At 42.2% G+C, this 14,696-nt stretch overlaps 1 pseudogene; it reads right to left on the reverse strand.

The window, feature by feature from the left end:
- Nucleotides 1-329: 329 nt before the first annotated feature.
- LOC122744352 lies at nt 330-800 on the reverse strand (annotated as a pseudogene).
- Between the last annotated feature and the right edge of the window lie 13,896 nt (nt 801-14,696).

Genomic DNA, 14,696 nt, shown 5'->3' on the forward strand with positions numbered 1-14,696 from the left:
GATACTGGAGGATGGAGTGGGGATTTGGGGTTCAGGAAGAGAAACTGAGTATCTTACCCCCTTCCTTCACCCAGGCACTCGGATCCTGGAGAAAAAGCCTACTCCAGTGAACCAAGCCAACCATCCTTCACCCCATCCTCCCTCAAACTGACATCAGCCAGTGCTGTGGAAGGAGCAGAACCGAGCTCCAGCTTCACCACCCCTTGGTTTACAGATGAAAAAGCTTGGCCCACCAAGGGGGCCCTGTCAGGTGGAATTCACTCTGGGGCTGCTGCTTTAGCCCGGGCACCTTGAACTTGCGGACTCAGTAGCCTGGGGTGCCCTGATGAAGAAGTGGGCAGTGTTCCCAGCCAAGGCCTCTTTCTGGCCCTGCTGCCCCTCCTCCTACCCAGATGTCCATACCCACCCACCCCCACAGACTTGGGGTGTGGGCAGGAAGGAGCTGCAGGGTTCACATCTCACAGATGATCACTGGGAAGTCCACGTGGAGGCAAGGGTGCTCTAGCCTCACGATGCCCTGAGGGATCAGGTTCTTCTGCACCTGCCTCAGCTTGGCACGCTTCTGCCCATTCTTGGTGACAACTGTTTCATCATAGAACTCGTGGGCCAGGTCACTATCTTCATCATAATATATGGAACCGTGAATACAAAAGGTGGCACGGTGCGCAAGCCCCAAGACAGGGCTAAAGCATGCTGGGCTCGGCCACGTCAGTGAGTTCGGGGCTGCCTCCCGGCCCCACAGCCGCTGCCGACCCCAAGAAGGGCCACAGCCTCCGGCCTTTGGAGCCACTGGTGCCCATGTTAGGGCCCGCAGAGCATCAAGGTGCCCCGTGCCTCACAGCACCCTCCAACAGCTGGCACTGCTGCTTGTGGTATATGATTGTAATGGAATATTATTGTGCTATAAGAAATGACAAACAGGATGATTTCAGAGAAACCTAGAAAGACTCATATGAACTGATGTATAGTAAAGTGAGCAGAACCAGGAGAACATTGTGCAGTGACAGCATTATTGTTCTATGAGCAATTCTGAATGACTTAATTACACACATCAATACAATGATCCAAGACAATCCCAAAGGACCAATGATGAAGCATACTATCCACCTCCAGAGAAAGAACTGATTGATTGAACACAGACTGAAGCATGCTATTTTGTGCTTTTTTTTAAGGTGAGTCTTTTTATATAAAAGGATTAATATGGTAATGTTTTACATAACTGCACAATTGTATAACCTATATTTGATTGCTTACCACCTCAGGGAGGGGGGAGGGGAGGGAGGGAGGGAATGAGAGAGGGATAGAATTTGGAACTCAAAACATTAAAGAAATAAAGAGAGAAGGGAGGGAGGGAGGGAGGGAGGAAGGAAGGAAAGAAGGAAGGAAGGAAGGAAGGAAGGAAGGAAGGAAGGAAGGAAGGAAGGAAGGAAGGAAGGAAGGAAGGAAGGAAGACAGACACTTGAAAGGATGATGCTTAATTCTCCTGAAGAGAAGAGACAGCTTTCTGGATTTGAACAAATGTTCCAATTTCACCACCAGTTCATTTACTGAGGAGAAGGGATGCTATATTGGTTTTAAACCTTTGAAAAAAGAGACAGCTTCTACTGTAACTCTTGGACTGTGTACTGTAACTTTTGTACTATTCACAAAGAAAGGAGAATAGATGTCAATAGAGAACAACATAGGATGTGTGACCTCATTGCCTGCAACTACATGAGCAGCACATAGCTGGTGGTTCAGACATGAAGCAGAAGATACACTCTAATCAAAGTCCCAGAGCCACTCAGGACTCTTACTTATACAGAGTTTTTAGGCAAAGAGCAGATGTGTCAGTAATAGGTGACTGCCCTGTCGCAGTAGGGTGAGGCAACGGGCTCAATGGGCATTGTTCTCTTAATTGTCTAATAAGAAGTGAGGGGGGCAGCTAGGTGGTACAGTGGATAGAACACTGGCCCTGGATTCGGGAGGACCTGAGTTCAAATCTGACCTCAGATACTTGACACTTACTAGCTGGGTGACCCTGGGCAAGTCACTTAACCCCAATTGCCTCACAAAAAAAAAAAAAAAGAAATGAGGAATGAGGGGCATGGAGCTAGGAAACTTAACTCTAAACTGCACTACAACAAGCAAGGGGCTGGGGAGAGGAGCAATACCCAGTTTTCAGGCCAATTAAGCCTTAGCAGACATGGGTCCTGAGGGCTGGTGATGAAACAAATATATTGGGTTTCACTGGCTCATGGGTGGTAATAATGAAAGTAGACTTACTTTCTGGAAACAGTGGAGAGGTGAAAGTTTCTAAGCACTTATCAGAGAAAAAGGGAGACAATCCCTAAGAGTACCCTAATGGTTGGTATTCTCCCCACCCTTTTGGGGATTGTAGGGAGGAGATGGTCTAGGCTGGGAACAATGGCTGGTAGTACAGCGCAAATCTCCCTAACTCATGATGCAGACTAATGATTCAGTGAATAGAGTACTGGAACTGGAGTTAGGAAGACCTGAGTTCAAACTCTGCCTCCATTATCTGCTGCCTGTGTGACCTTGGACAAGTCACTTAACATCTGTCTGTGTCAGTTTCCTTAACTGGGTATAAAAATAGCATCTACCTCCCAGGGTGGTTGTGAGGATAAAAGATGGAAATATTTATAAAGTACTTTGTAAATCTTATAGCATTACATAAATGTTAGTTTTATTATTTTTGCTGTAGTCATGTTTCTGGTGCTTCTGCTCATGGTGTGATGTTTAAAATCTAATGTGTGTCCTTACCTGCCCCCCCGCCCGGTTGGGGAGGGGGGGGACTAGCTAAGATTTACTGATAAATTTGACAACAGTTTAGGCTTTTAAGTACTTATTAAAGTGTATTAGAAGTTAGTGAAGAGAAAGAGAGTGAGCATAGGTCTCTGAAAGAATGGAAAAACCTAGCTCAGATCTATGCCAGATAGAAAGAGAGAAAACCCACATTCACCTAGCAGCTCACACTTCCCAAAAGAGAGAGAGTCTCGGCCAATTCTCCCGGAAGCCCCCTGTGGAACAGGAACCAGGGCAGTACCCACACACAGCTCCAAGCTAATTGACTGGTCAATTGATTGACATAACTTACAGGCAGTTCTATGAATAGAGGTAACTTCCAGATGCCAGGCAGCTTCCAGACACCAGGATGACCTTTAGAAAAGGTTATCATACAATGTCTTTCTGGGCAGGGAGGTGGCACCCTAGTTCTCACACTACCCCCTGTGCTTCAGGAAGAAACATAATCTCCTTACATGAAGCAATAACATTACAGATATTTATGACTAACAAAGTAAAGGGAATGAAAAGAGAGAAAATAAATTGAGCGACTCATTGACAGAAGCTAAAGGGGGCACTCCCCTTTAGCAGGTGGACATTACAAACAAAGAAAAACTAAAGGGGGCACTCCCCTTTAGTAAGTGAATATTACAAATAGTGTATGCAATGGGGAAATGGAAAACAGGAAAATTTCCATTTAAGTCTTTGAAAGTCTTATCTCAGATGGTTCTTGGGATGTCCTCTGGGTGTAGTTGTGGAGTGAAAGGCTTTCAGGTGTGGATACTGATGATCAACTAACAAGCCTCAGCTGTAGAGTTTCGGGTATGATTTAAAGTCTCTCAGGTGTTTCAGATACTGGTAATCAGCTGAAAAGTTTCCTACAAAATTGATCTTAACACAACTTTAAATAGCTTTGCCAATAACCAAATCAAACAATGAGACTTCTCAAAAATATGTCTAAGGAAATTCAGAATCTTTTAGGGATTTTACAATTATTGTCCAGTTGTTACACATGAAACATATAATAAAAACAAAAATTTAAACATTCTCTAAAACTTAATATTACTACACTCCCCCCTATGGAGAATAAATTGAGAAGACAATTGTGATATTAATTTAGAAAATAATTTTGATCTGTTTCATCACTTTTTGCATCATCTGCCTAACTACCCTCATGCCATTATGAGACATTAAGGGATCTAATATAATTGGTAGCAGATATCAAGGCCAAATCGAACATTGTATTTATCATTACACCTGAGATAATTATGGGGGTTACCATAAAAGAACAGAGGGAAAATTGAGTCAGGCTTAATCAGATGCATAGGATTGAGATGTCTATGACATCAGGCGTATAAGAGGGAAAATCAAAGTCAGGTGTAGAATGAGATGGCATAGCCTGCCTCCTGGTGCCATGTGGGGGAAAAATTAAACCAAGAGAATCCAGGGCAGCTAGGTGGTGCACTGGATAAAGCACCAGCCTTGGATTCAAGAGGACCTGAGTTAAAAATCTGGTCTCAGACACTTGACACTTACTAGCTGTGTGACCCTGGGCAAGTCACTTAACCCTCATTGCCCCACCAGAAAAAATAGAAAGAAAGAATCCAACCTCAACTCTTGCCAGTAGCCATTCTCTCAGCCTTTCCCAAGGCAGTGTACTACCTGGACTTCATGTGTGTCTCCTCTGTTTTGACAGTTCAGTGTCTGCTCTTGTATGTATTCCTCTTGTGATTGGCTGGCATATTGGCCAACTAGCATCTGGCAACTCAGAATGAAGGCAATTAATGTCTTAAATGGTAAATTCCCATAATCCAAGTCTCATATGGATAAATTAAAATTGAGGATAATGATGACCACAAAAAATGTGAATTTACCTTGACTCAGAATATGATATACAATTATGCAATAATTCAAAGTAATAACTTTTTTATCAGGTATACAACTACCTTTGTGAAAAATCAGAACATATTTTAATTCAAGTTAAGACACAATCCTAAAAGAACAAAAACCCCTATGAAAATAGGGCCATACTATTTATTTCAAAATGTAGATGCAATAGCATAAAAAAGAAAACCTTATGTAACATTTGAACTGACTTTTTTGAGTAAATTTAGCACATTTAAAAAATTTCAATATCCAAAATCCCAAAATCACATATTATTATTTGGCAAAATATGTCCCTCTTTATGGCAATAATAAATTTTATTACATGAATATGAAAAACTTTTGCAAATGTTTTTTTTAAGGTCTAGCAAAAATAATACTTCTAGAATTAATTTACACTTGCCACAGCAACCAATTTGCCAGGAAAGTACATTATAGAATTTGGTCAAATAATCAGTTGGAAAAACAATTTAGAATATGGGAGAACAATACTTCTAGAATGAATATTGTATTAGGAAATCAAAACCATCTCCCATTGGTTCAAAAATGGAGAGATAAATAGAACAAAATACACATGGAAGAATAAGAGACAATTAAATTCAATGGTCTACATGTGCTGGTACCAGTCTTACATGGGAGCAATGGATCGATGAATCCTTCTCTACAATTTTGATGGCAGACAGAGTTGTTAGCAATACCTGGAAAGGACCTTCCCAAGATGGCTGAGTTCCACTAGTCTGCTGAAAATTTTTAATATATACACTGTCTCCTGGTCTCAAATCATGTAAGGAGAAGTCCAAGGGGCCAGCCTATACTGCTGCTCCTGCCTCATGGAGTTCACATAGCCCTGGCTTGTAATTCCTATATATAGGAAGCAACAGAGGTATCTCCTCCCACCAATGATGTATATACTGAGGAAAAAGGTTTTGCTTGAATAGGAGGATGGCCAAAAAGCATCTCATAAGGTGATATATGTAGTTCTCCTCTTGGCCTGCTGCATAAATAGAACAGTGCCAAAGGTAGAACATCAGGCCACTTCAAATGAGTTTCAGTGCACAATCTGCCAATCATGCTCTTAAGCTCTTTACTCATACGTTCCACTTGGCCTGAGCTTTGTGGGTGGTAGGGAGTATGGAACTTTGAAGTTACTCCCAGGAAAGAGTAAATTTGGGATAGAACAGAATCAGTAAAGTATGTGCCTTTGTCAGAATCAGTGCAGGCTGGTGGGCCAAAGTGAGGAACTGTTTCTTTGAGGAGAGTTTTGGCAACAAATGTAGACGTGGCTTGGGAACATGAAAAAGCTTCTACCCACTGAGTGAGTTGATTAACTATAACCAGACAAAACTTACAACGTCCCTCCTTAGGCATTGTGATATAATCAATTTGTAGATGCTCAAAAGATGTATATGCTAAAGCACATCCTCCAAAAGCTTTATTCCAGAAGGCATGTTGATTATAAATCTGACAGACTGGACAAGAGGCACAAACCCTAGAGGCCACATTAGTAACTCCAGGGGCAATCCAAATCCTTTTTACTGAATCCACAATTCCTTGTGTGCCAAAATGGCCTTTTCTGTGAATAGGTAGGCATACCTGATGGTAGAAGCTCCAGGGGAGAAGCGGCTTCCCTTCTGAAGTCACCCAGACCCCATTGACTTCTTTAGTCTTGAATTTATTTTTCTACTTCTCTACTTCAGACTTATCATAAGTAAGAGAAATGGAAACATCATCAGAAGAAGAAAGGTTAAATACATGTTCAGGGGCTTCCAAAGCAGCAAGCTTAGTAGCAGCATCAGCTCATTCATTCCCTTTTGAAACAGGGTTGCCTTTTCCTGTATGAGTAGGACAATGAACAATAGCTAGAACATATGGGAGTTTTAAGGCAGATAGGAAATCTTTAATAAATTCTCCATTAGCAATAACTTTGCCAGCAGAGGTTAAAAATCCTCTCTGCAGCCATAACATTCCTACATCATAGCAGACACTAAATATATATCTAGAATCAGTGTAAATAGTAGCACTTTTCCCTCTGGCTAGAGAAGAGGCTTGTGTGAGAGCCACAAGTTCAACAGCCTGTGCACTAAGATATGAAGGCAGAGAAGCTGCCCAGATAGTATCATAATCAGAAACTACAGCAGCACCTATATAGCAAGTTCCCTCAAGTATAAAAAAGGATCCATCAGTATAGAAAATAAAATCAGGGTTCTCTAAAGGTGTGTCAAAAAGATCATCATGAGGTTTCTCAGCTATGTCAACTAGGGAGGTGCAGTCATGCAAAGACTCCCCTGAGAGTGGCAGGTCAGGGAGCAGTGTTGCTGGGTTAAGGACTGTATAACACTTTAAAGTGATTCTCTCATTTCCTAGCAGGGTTACTTCATATCTAGTGAGCCTTTGATCTGAAAAAGTCTGTGTCCTATGACACAGTAAGAGAGCCTCAACTTCATGAAGGCATTGTATGATTAGAGGGTTACCTAATACCAGATTTTCTTTTTCTACCCAAAGAGCAGTAGCCACCACGGCCTGAAGGCAAAGTGGCACTCTCCAGCAGCTACAGAATCAAGTTGAGTAGAATAATAAGCTATTGGGCACTGTACAAGGCTTAATTTTTGAGTCAGGACCCCAGAAGCTACTCCTCTTTATTCATGTACAAAAAGAGTAGAAGACTTACTGTAGTCTGGGAGTCCTAGCGAAGGTGCTGATAACAAGACCCGTTTTAATTCTGTTATAGCTGAAAGCTGTTGGGAATCCAACTGTAAAGGTTCTGGGACAGAATTTTTGGTTAGAGATGTAAGAGGCTTAGTAATTTCACCAAAAGAGGGTATCCATTGCCTGAAATATCCAGCTGCTTCTTAGTAGAGGGAGCAGAAAGTTGTTGAATAGTCTGGACCTGCTTAGGAGAGATGGATCGAGTACCAGCAGCCAAAACAAAACCCAATTATTCCACCTGAGGTAGACACCATTGTACTTTAGACTGAGAGACCTTATGGCCTCATTTGTGCAGCTCTAATAACAGATGTCGGCTGTCTTCCTGACAAATCTCAGCATTAGGTGCAGCCAGGAGTAAGTCATCTACATATTGGACTAAAGTGGAAACTTTAAAGGTAATGGAGGCTAAATCCTGCTGCAAAATTTGAGAGAATAGTGTGGGACTGTCAACAAACCCCTGTGGGACTCCCTGTGGGAGTCTGGTCTAAGTTCACTGTCTATTCTTCCAGGTAAAGGCAAACAAGTATTGGGAATCCTGATGTACTGGTATTGAAAAGAGAGCAGAGCAGAGATCTACCACTGTGAAGCATGTTGCTTCACATGGGATTGAGGAAATGATAGTAGCAGGGTTGGGCACTATTGGATGTCTAGGTATAACATAAGAGTTAAATCCTTGCAGATCTTGTACAAAACAGTAAACAGGTTTGCCATCTGGCCCAGACTTGGTCTTCTTAACTGGCAAAAATGGAGTATTACATGGGAAACGATGGCATGGGACAATTATGCCTTGGTTTGTCAAAGCCTCAATTATAGAAGTAATTCCTTCAATAGCTTCCGTAGATAAGGGATATTGTGGAATGGATGGTGCTCGGCCATCTTTGGTCTTAATGGTAACAGGCACAGCAGATTTATGGAGACCTACATCAATAGAGGAGGAAGCCCACAGGGACTCAGGAATATCAGAAGGGATTTCAAATGTACCCCTCGCTGTTTCCTGAGTGTCTGAGATCAAAATTGGCAGCAAGTGAACAGTGTCCTCTGGCAATTCCAGGGAAATACCACCATCTGGGGAATAAGATATGGTTGCTCTAAGTTTATAAAGGAGGTCACAACCTAATAGATTTGCAGCAGAGTTGGGCATAAGTAGAAATGAATGTTCTACTGTTAATGGGCCCATAGAAACTATGCAAGGGATTAATTTTGCAACTGTTTGAGTTTTCCCTGAGACTCCACCTACATTTAGAGATCCAATAGATGTACATTCAGGGTCATGTTTGCTCACTAGGACTGATCTTGAGGCTCCTGTATCTAATAAACAATCATAATAAGTATCCCCAACTCTAAGGGATACATGGGGTTCACTATTCTGGGGAGGTTAATGGACTGGTACAAGAGGGCTAAAGATCTTAGGATCCAGAAAGGTAAAGTCTTCAGATTCCCCCATCCTTTACCCTCCCCTACACCACCAGTCCTCTATATCTCTCTGATCTGTACCTCTTTGAGAAGGCCTGTAACTATTCTCATTCTCATTCATATCTCTCTGAAAAGGCCTGTAACTGTTTTGACTGCCTCTCTGTATCCCCCTGAAAAGAGATATATCTATTTTGATTCTGCCTCTCTGTACTTCTCTGAGAGAAACTATATCTCTTTCGGTTCTGTTTCCTTTGCATAGTCCTACAGAACCACATTATGTGCCCTTGTCTATTGCAGTAATAGCAAAATCTGGGGGGTTGATAGTGATACTGGGGTTGATATTGTAACAATTGGAATGATGCCCCCTGCTGGAGACTTACTGTAGAAAAGCTCCGCCGTGAAGTGAAGGTCTTTGAGGGCAAGACCAGGAGTCTTTTCTTTGGCATCAGGAAGTGACGTTTGCTGGTGGGAGAAAGAAGGGGGGAGCCTGGCGCTCTGACTCGCGCTTTTTCCTGAGGACTCCGGTGGAGAAGGGAGCTAGAAATGCGCTCTCCCTTTAATAGATAGATGAATGTAGGCCTTTCTTTCTCTCTTTACCAAATTCTTATTCTCCTTAATAAATGCTTAAAAGTCTAACTCTTGCTAAAGCTTATAATTTATTGGCGACCGCTCGTTACATATTTTAGACAGACTAGCTAGAATTTTAGCTTTAACAATATCAATTCTCAACTGCCTGACCTTGCTGTCTCATGGTTTCCTGTAATGGAGCTAAAATGTTCTGTCCCTTTCTTCCCTCTCATTTCCTTCATAAATATATGTTGCTATTTCCTTAATTCTGTCAGTACTCAGGGCATTCCAACCTGGACTCTGCCTTTAAAATATTTCTGTATTTCTGGCAAGGACTGGTGTACAAAATGGGAACAGATAAAATGGGCATCTCTAGAATCTAATGGGTATAGTCTAGTATATTGTTTGGCACTCTTACACAGTCTGTCATAGAATCTATTAGGTTTTTCATTAGGTTCTTGAATAGTATCTATAAATTTTTGCCACAGGATTCCATTGCCTTCAACAAAATTTCCCTTGCTTCCTGCAACATAACAAAATGCTCAGGGATATTTGGGTCCCAGTTAAGGTCTTCTAAAGGCCATCAATTAGTAACTTTTCCTGATATTTCTAAGGAGTTCCTGCAGCGAATATATCAGCTCTTTCCCCTGGAGATAATATCATTTCTATGAGATCAGTAACATCACCCCAAGTGGGCTGATATCCCTTGAAAATTGCTCTAAACTGATTGATAACTTCTGTGGGATCCTCATCAAATTTAGGAATATTTTATTTCCATGAACTCAAATCTTTTGAACCAAAAGGTGCATATTGTCTGAGCTTTACTACAGAACTCTCTTGATCATGGGTGAGGATCTCTTGAAGGGGAAGAATTTGGGGCTTCTCTGTCTCCTTTAGAGGTGACTTGTCTATTGAAGAAATAGGCGGGGGGGGGGGGGAGGCAGCTAGGTGGCACAATGGATAGAGCACCGGCCCTGGATTCAGGAGGACCTGAGTTCAAATCTGGCCTCAGACGCTTAACACTTGCTAGCTGTGTGACCCTGGGCAAGTCACTTAATCCCAATTGCCTCAAAAAACAATAATAGAGGGAGAGGAGATAGAAGCTGGACCATTTGGCGCTCTAGCTTGAGAAACAGGCTGATTCAGGCTGGGGTCTAGATCCTCCTTGTCCTTTATCCCCAGTATCATAATCCCTTCTTGCTCTGAATGAGACTTTCCAATAAAGTGAATGTTTAGGTGGCCAGTGGCATAGGATTCTTTGCAAATGCCTCAGCGTTTGGAGATTAAATGACCCATATTTGGGCCATTCTTCCTCTAATACTCTATGCCACATAAAACACAGTTCGATAAGCTTTCTTCTGGTCATGGTAGATTTCAGTGTAAGTTTTCCCTCATCTCAATCCACGAGTAGCTTTCCTAATGGGGAATCCTGGGGAATATCACTCTTTCTAATCCTCTCCATGACATTCAGGACTTTCCATGTGTAAAAAAAATTAATTAATTAACTATAACTAATCTAGTCTGAAAAAATTATATAATTGGACTTATGAAAAATTGTAATTATATGAAAAATTATAAGTTTAGAAAAATTATAATTGGGCCATAAGTCCTGCTGCAGTCGCCATTCAAATGTGAAAATATTTTACTGACTAGCTGGCCTAATTTGGGGGGCCTAATCTGACTGGGGTACTTAATATGGGACTGTTGACTGTTTGGTTATCTGACTGCTATTAATTTAATATGGGCCGTTTATAAAGTTCCACCACACTGCTCCACTTCCAAAATTGATAAGCAAAAGATTAAGAAGCCTCTTAACTAAATAATCAAAGCAGAGTTTATTTATAAAAATAAATGTAAGAGATAAGGGTTAAGAAATGCAAATTATGGGGCAGCTAGATGGCAAAAGCAAAACAAAAAAAAGAAATGCAAATTATACAACCTGTCTGCTTTTTTTTTTTTTTTGGTGAGGCAATTGGAGTTAAGTGACTTGCCCAGGGTCACACAGCTAGTAAGTGTTAAGTGTCTGAGGCCGGATTTGAACTCAGGTATTCCTGACTCCAGGACCAGTACTCTATCCACTGTGCCACCTAGCTGCCCCAAACCTGTCTGCTTTTAATACAATAAAGGCCATTGCCACCTCTTGCCTTAGGGTATGTTCTACTTTCACTGCTCAGCTCCTTTCTTCTAACTCTAAGCCCCTTTCACTTTTTTGATCCCCCTGCATCTCACTTTCTTCTCCATACTGCCACCACTGAACCCCTGTGTTTCTCTCTCACTGACTTCTCCTTCCGTTTTCCTAGTGCTCCAGTGTCCTTCTGTTCTCTTAATCTTCCGGCCTCCTATTTTTTTTTTTTTTTAGTGAGGCAATTGGGGTTAAGTGACTTGCCCAGGGTCACACAGCTAGCCACCTAGCTGGGGCAGCCTCCTTTCCAGAGTCTCTAGTCTCCGGAGTTCCTCTTTAATCTTGTCAGCCCCCTCTCCTGTCTGTTCCTCTTAATCCTCTTAACCTTCTGGCCTCTCCCTTGCCCCTTTTTCCTTTGGTGTTTTTTCCTTACTCTTGTCAGCCAGAGCTCCCCATTTCTCTAACCTCCTGTACCGTCTCCTCCTCTCTTTATGTAACCTCAGTATCCTTAGCGTCCTTGTAGCCCCTTTCTGTCCATTCCTCTTAATCTTCCAGCCTCTCCCTTCCTCCTCAGTGTTTCTAGTCTCTGGAGTCCTCCTAAATCTTGTCAGCCCCCCTTTGTCCGTTCCTCCAACCTCTTAACCTTCCAGCCTCTCCCTCGCTCCTAGGATCTCTAGTCTCTGGAGTCCTCCTTAATTTTGTCAGCCAGACCCTTTCCCCTCTTTAACTCCCCGGTGTGTGTAGATATATATATCTTCCTTCTCTCCACTCAAACCTTGGGGCTTTTTGTGCCCCCACACATAGCAAGTTAATCCACCAGCCACCATAGCGATGCAGCGGGGGTGGGGGGCGCGGAATTCTCAAGCGTGTGCCCAGGGACCTCTGCATGGGCTACACCAGAAGCCGGCCTGGATGAACCCAGGATCTCTCGGATAGATCTGCTCAGGGTGGAGGGAGCTGGGGCTTTTTCCCCAAAGCTGTCTGACCTGGCATCTCAGCCCATGGGGCTTTTTGGCTCAGCTGAAGCTGAGGGGGAGGGGTACCAGCCCCTCCCATACAGAGAAAAAAAAACCTGAGGGCCTAAGGCTTTCTAATATCAGCCCAAAGGTAGGGTCCCCAAATCAAAATAAATTTCCACACATGCCACATAACAAAGCCCAGCAAAAATGATAGGAATAAAAAAATATTCATTAAATTCAAACTGACCAAGCATTAACATTTTTTCCCCTGCTTGTCTGATTAGCCAGGCTAAAGTTAGAAAAGCAGTACTTAGGGAGTTAAAAAATGCCCATTTGAAAAATTAAAGGGAAAACAGCTGGTACTAAGCACTACCTTGAAATGTAAAGGGACAGGCACATAGGAAGAGAGAGTTTCTTACTCAACTTGAAGGTTAAGGGGTTCAGCACTCCACTTTGTGGATAGAGTACTGGCACTGAAGTTGGGAGGACGCAAGTTCAAATCTTACCTCAGACACTTACTAGCTATGTGACCCTGGGCAAGCCACAACCCCAATTGCCTCAAACATCTGGGAGAGAGAGTGAGGTTGGTAACCTTGCAGAGCCCTCCCTCACTTAAATCCAATTCACTGCAAGTGATGACATTACCCTGATGTCATGGTCTTCTTCAAGAATGAAGGACAATGGGGCAGCTAGGTGGCACAGTGGATAGAGCACCGGCCCTGGAGTCAGGATTACCTGAGTTCAAATCCGGCCTCAGAAACTTAACACTTACTAGCTGTGTGACCCTGGGCAAGTCACTTAAGCCCAATTGCCTCACTAAAAAAAAAAAATTATAAATAAATAAATAATTTAAAAGAATGAAGGACAAGCAACAAGAACATTGAAACCTATCATGAATGGCAAAGATTTGGCATCACCCAACCAATAAATGTGATTATTGGGATTTGAAATTCAATCCTTCCAAAGGGAGGATGAGGTGGTGAAGCCTAGGATTTTTGATCTTCATTTTTCCAAATTCAGCCACTCCTTCAAAGGGTAATTGCATTGGTTATGCTATTTCTGATTTACTTTCCCCCCTCCTATAATGCTGCCAATATTAGGTTTCTTGCATCCTTTTGGCCAGGGTTGACTCCAAAGTCATTTAAGTGGTAGACAGTCCTCTAGACCAGGGCTTCTTAAACTTTTTCCACTCACGACCCTGAGTATATAGGTATATAAAACAGATATACATAACATTTTACTCTTGCCAATTTTTTTAAGACCCTCACATTCAGTCACTTGACCCGATGTGGTGTCACAACCCACAGTTTAAGTTTTGCTCTAGAAGACCTTTAGGCCCTTATTACCAAGGGGCAAGGGTGTTGTATGGTGGGAGCAATAGCTTAGTCTCGCCCCATGGAAATTAAGCTAGTTTTTCCTTCAAAGGTATTGAAATCATCTCTTATTAGCCTTAGGAAACTAAAGGCTCAAGCTACTGACTTATACTTCCTGGTTCCTGAGTAATAATAGCTAACAATATAGCACCTTAAATTTATAATATATTGTATATATTATATATAAGCCTTTTATGTAATATGTATATAAATATTACACACACATATTGTTCAGTCATTTTCTATCATGTCTGATTCTTTGTGATCCCTTTTGAGAGTTTGTGTGAGAATTGGAATAACACCCCCTGCTGGGAAAGACATTGGAGGGAAGCTCTGCCATGAGGAGAAAGCATGTGATTTAGAAACCATGTGACTTTAGTGTCCAGAAGTTGCCTGGCATCAGGAAGTTACATCTATAGACCCACCTGTGGGACCTGTCAATCAGAGCTACCAGCCAATTAGCTTGGAGCTGTGTGTGTGGACGGCCCTGTTTCTGGTTTCTCAGGAGGCTTTTGGGAGAAGCTGAGGAACAAGCGGGCCTTTTGGGTTGGAGACTTCAGCTTGGCAGCAGTGGAAGTAGATTAGGGAGAGCAAGCAGATCTAATTCTTTATCCACATGTTTCCCTTTACTAACCCCTAATATACTTTAATAAATACTTAATGCCCAAAGATTGGTGCCATGTTTTCTAATTTAAGGCAACTACTCATTAGATTTTAGACATCATAGCTAGAATTTTAGCCCCTCTACTTGGCAAAGATACTGGAATGTTTGCAATTTCCTTATCTTTAAACAGGGTTCAGTAACTTGACCAGGATCACACAGCTAGTGTCTGAAGCCAGATTTGAAGTCAGGAAGATAAGTCTGGCACTCTATCCAATGCACCACCT

This window comes from Dromiciops gliroides, chromosome 2 (assembly GCF_019393635.1).
Source record: "Dromiciops gliroides isolate mDroGli1 chromosome 2, mDroGli1.pri, whole genome shotgun sequence".
Taxonomy (NCBI): domain Eukaryota; kingdom Metazoa; phylum Chordata; class Mammalia; order Microbiotheria; family Microbiotheriidae; genus Dromiciops; species Dromiciops gliroides.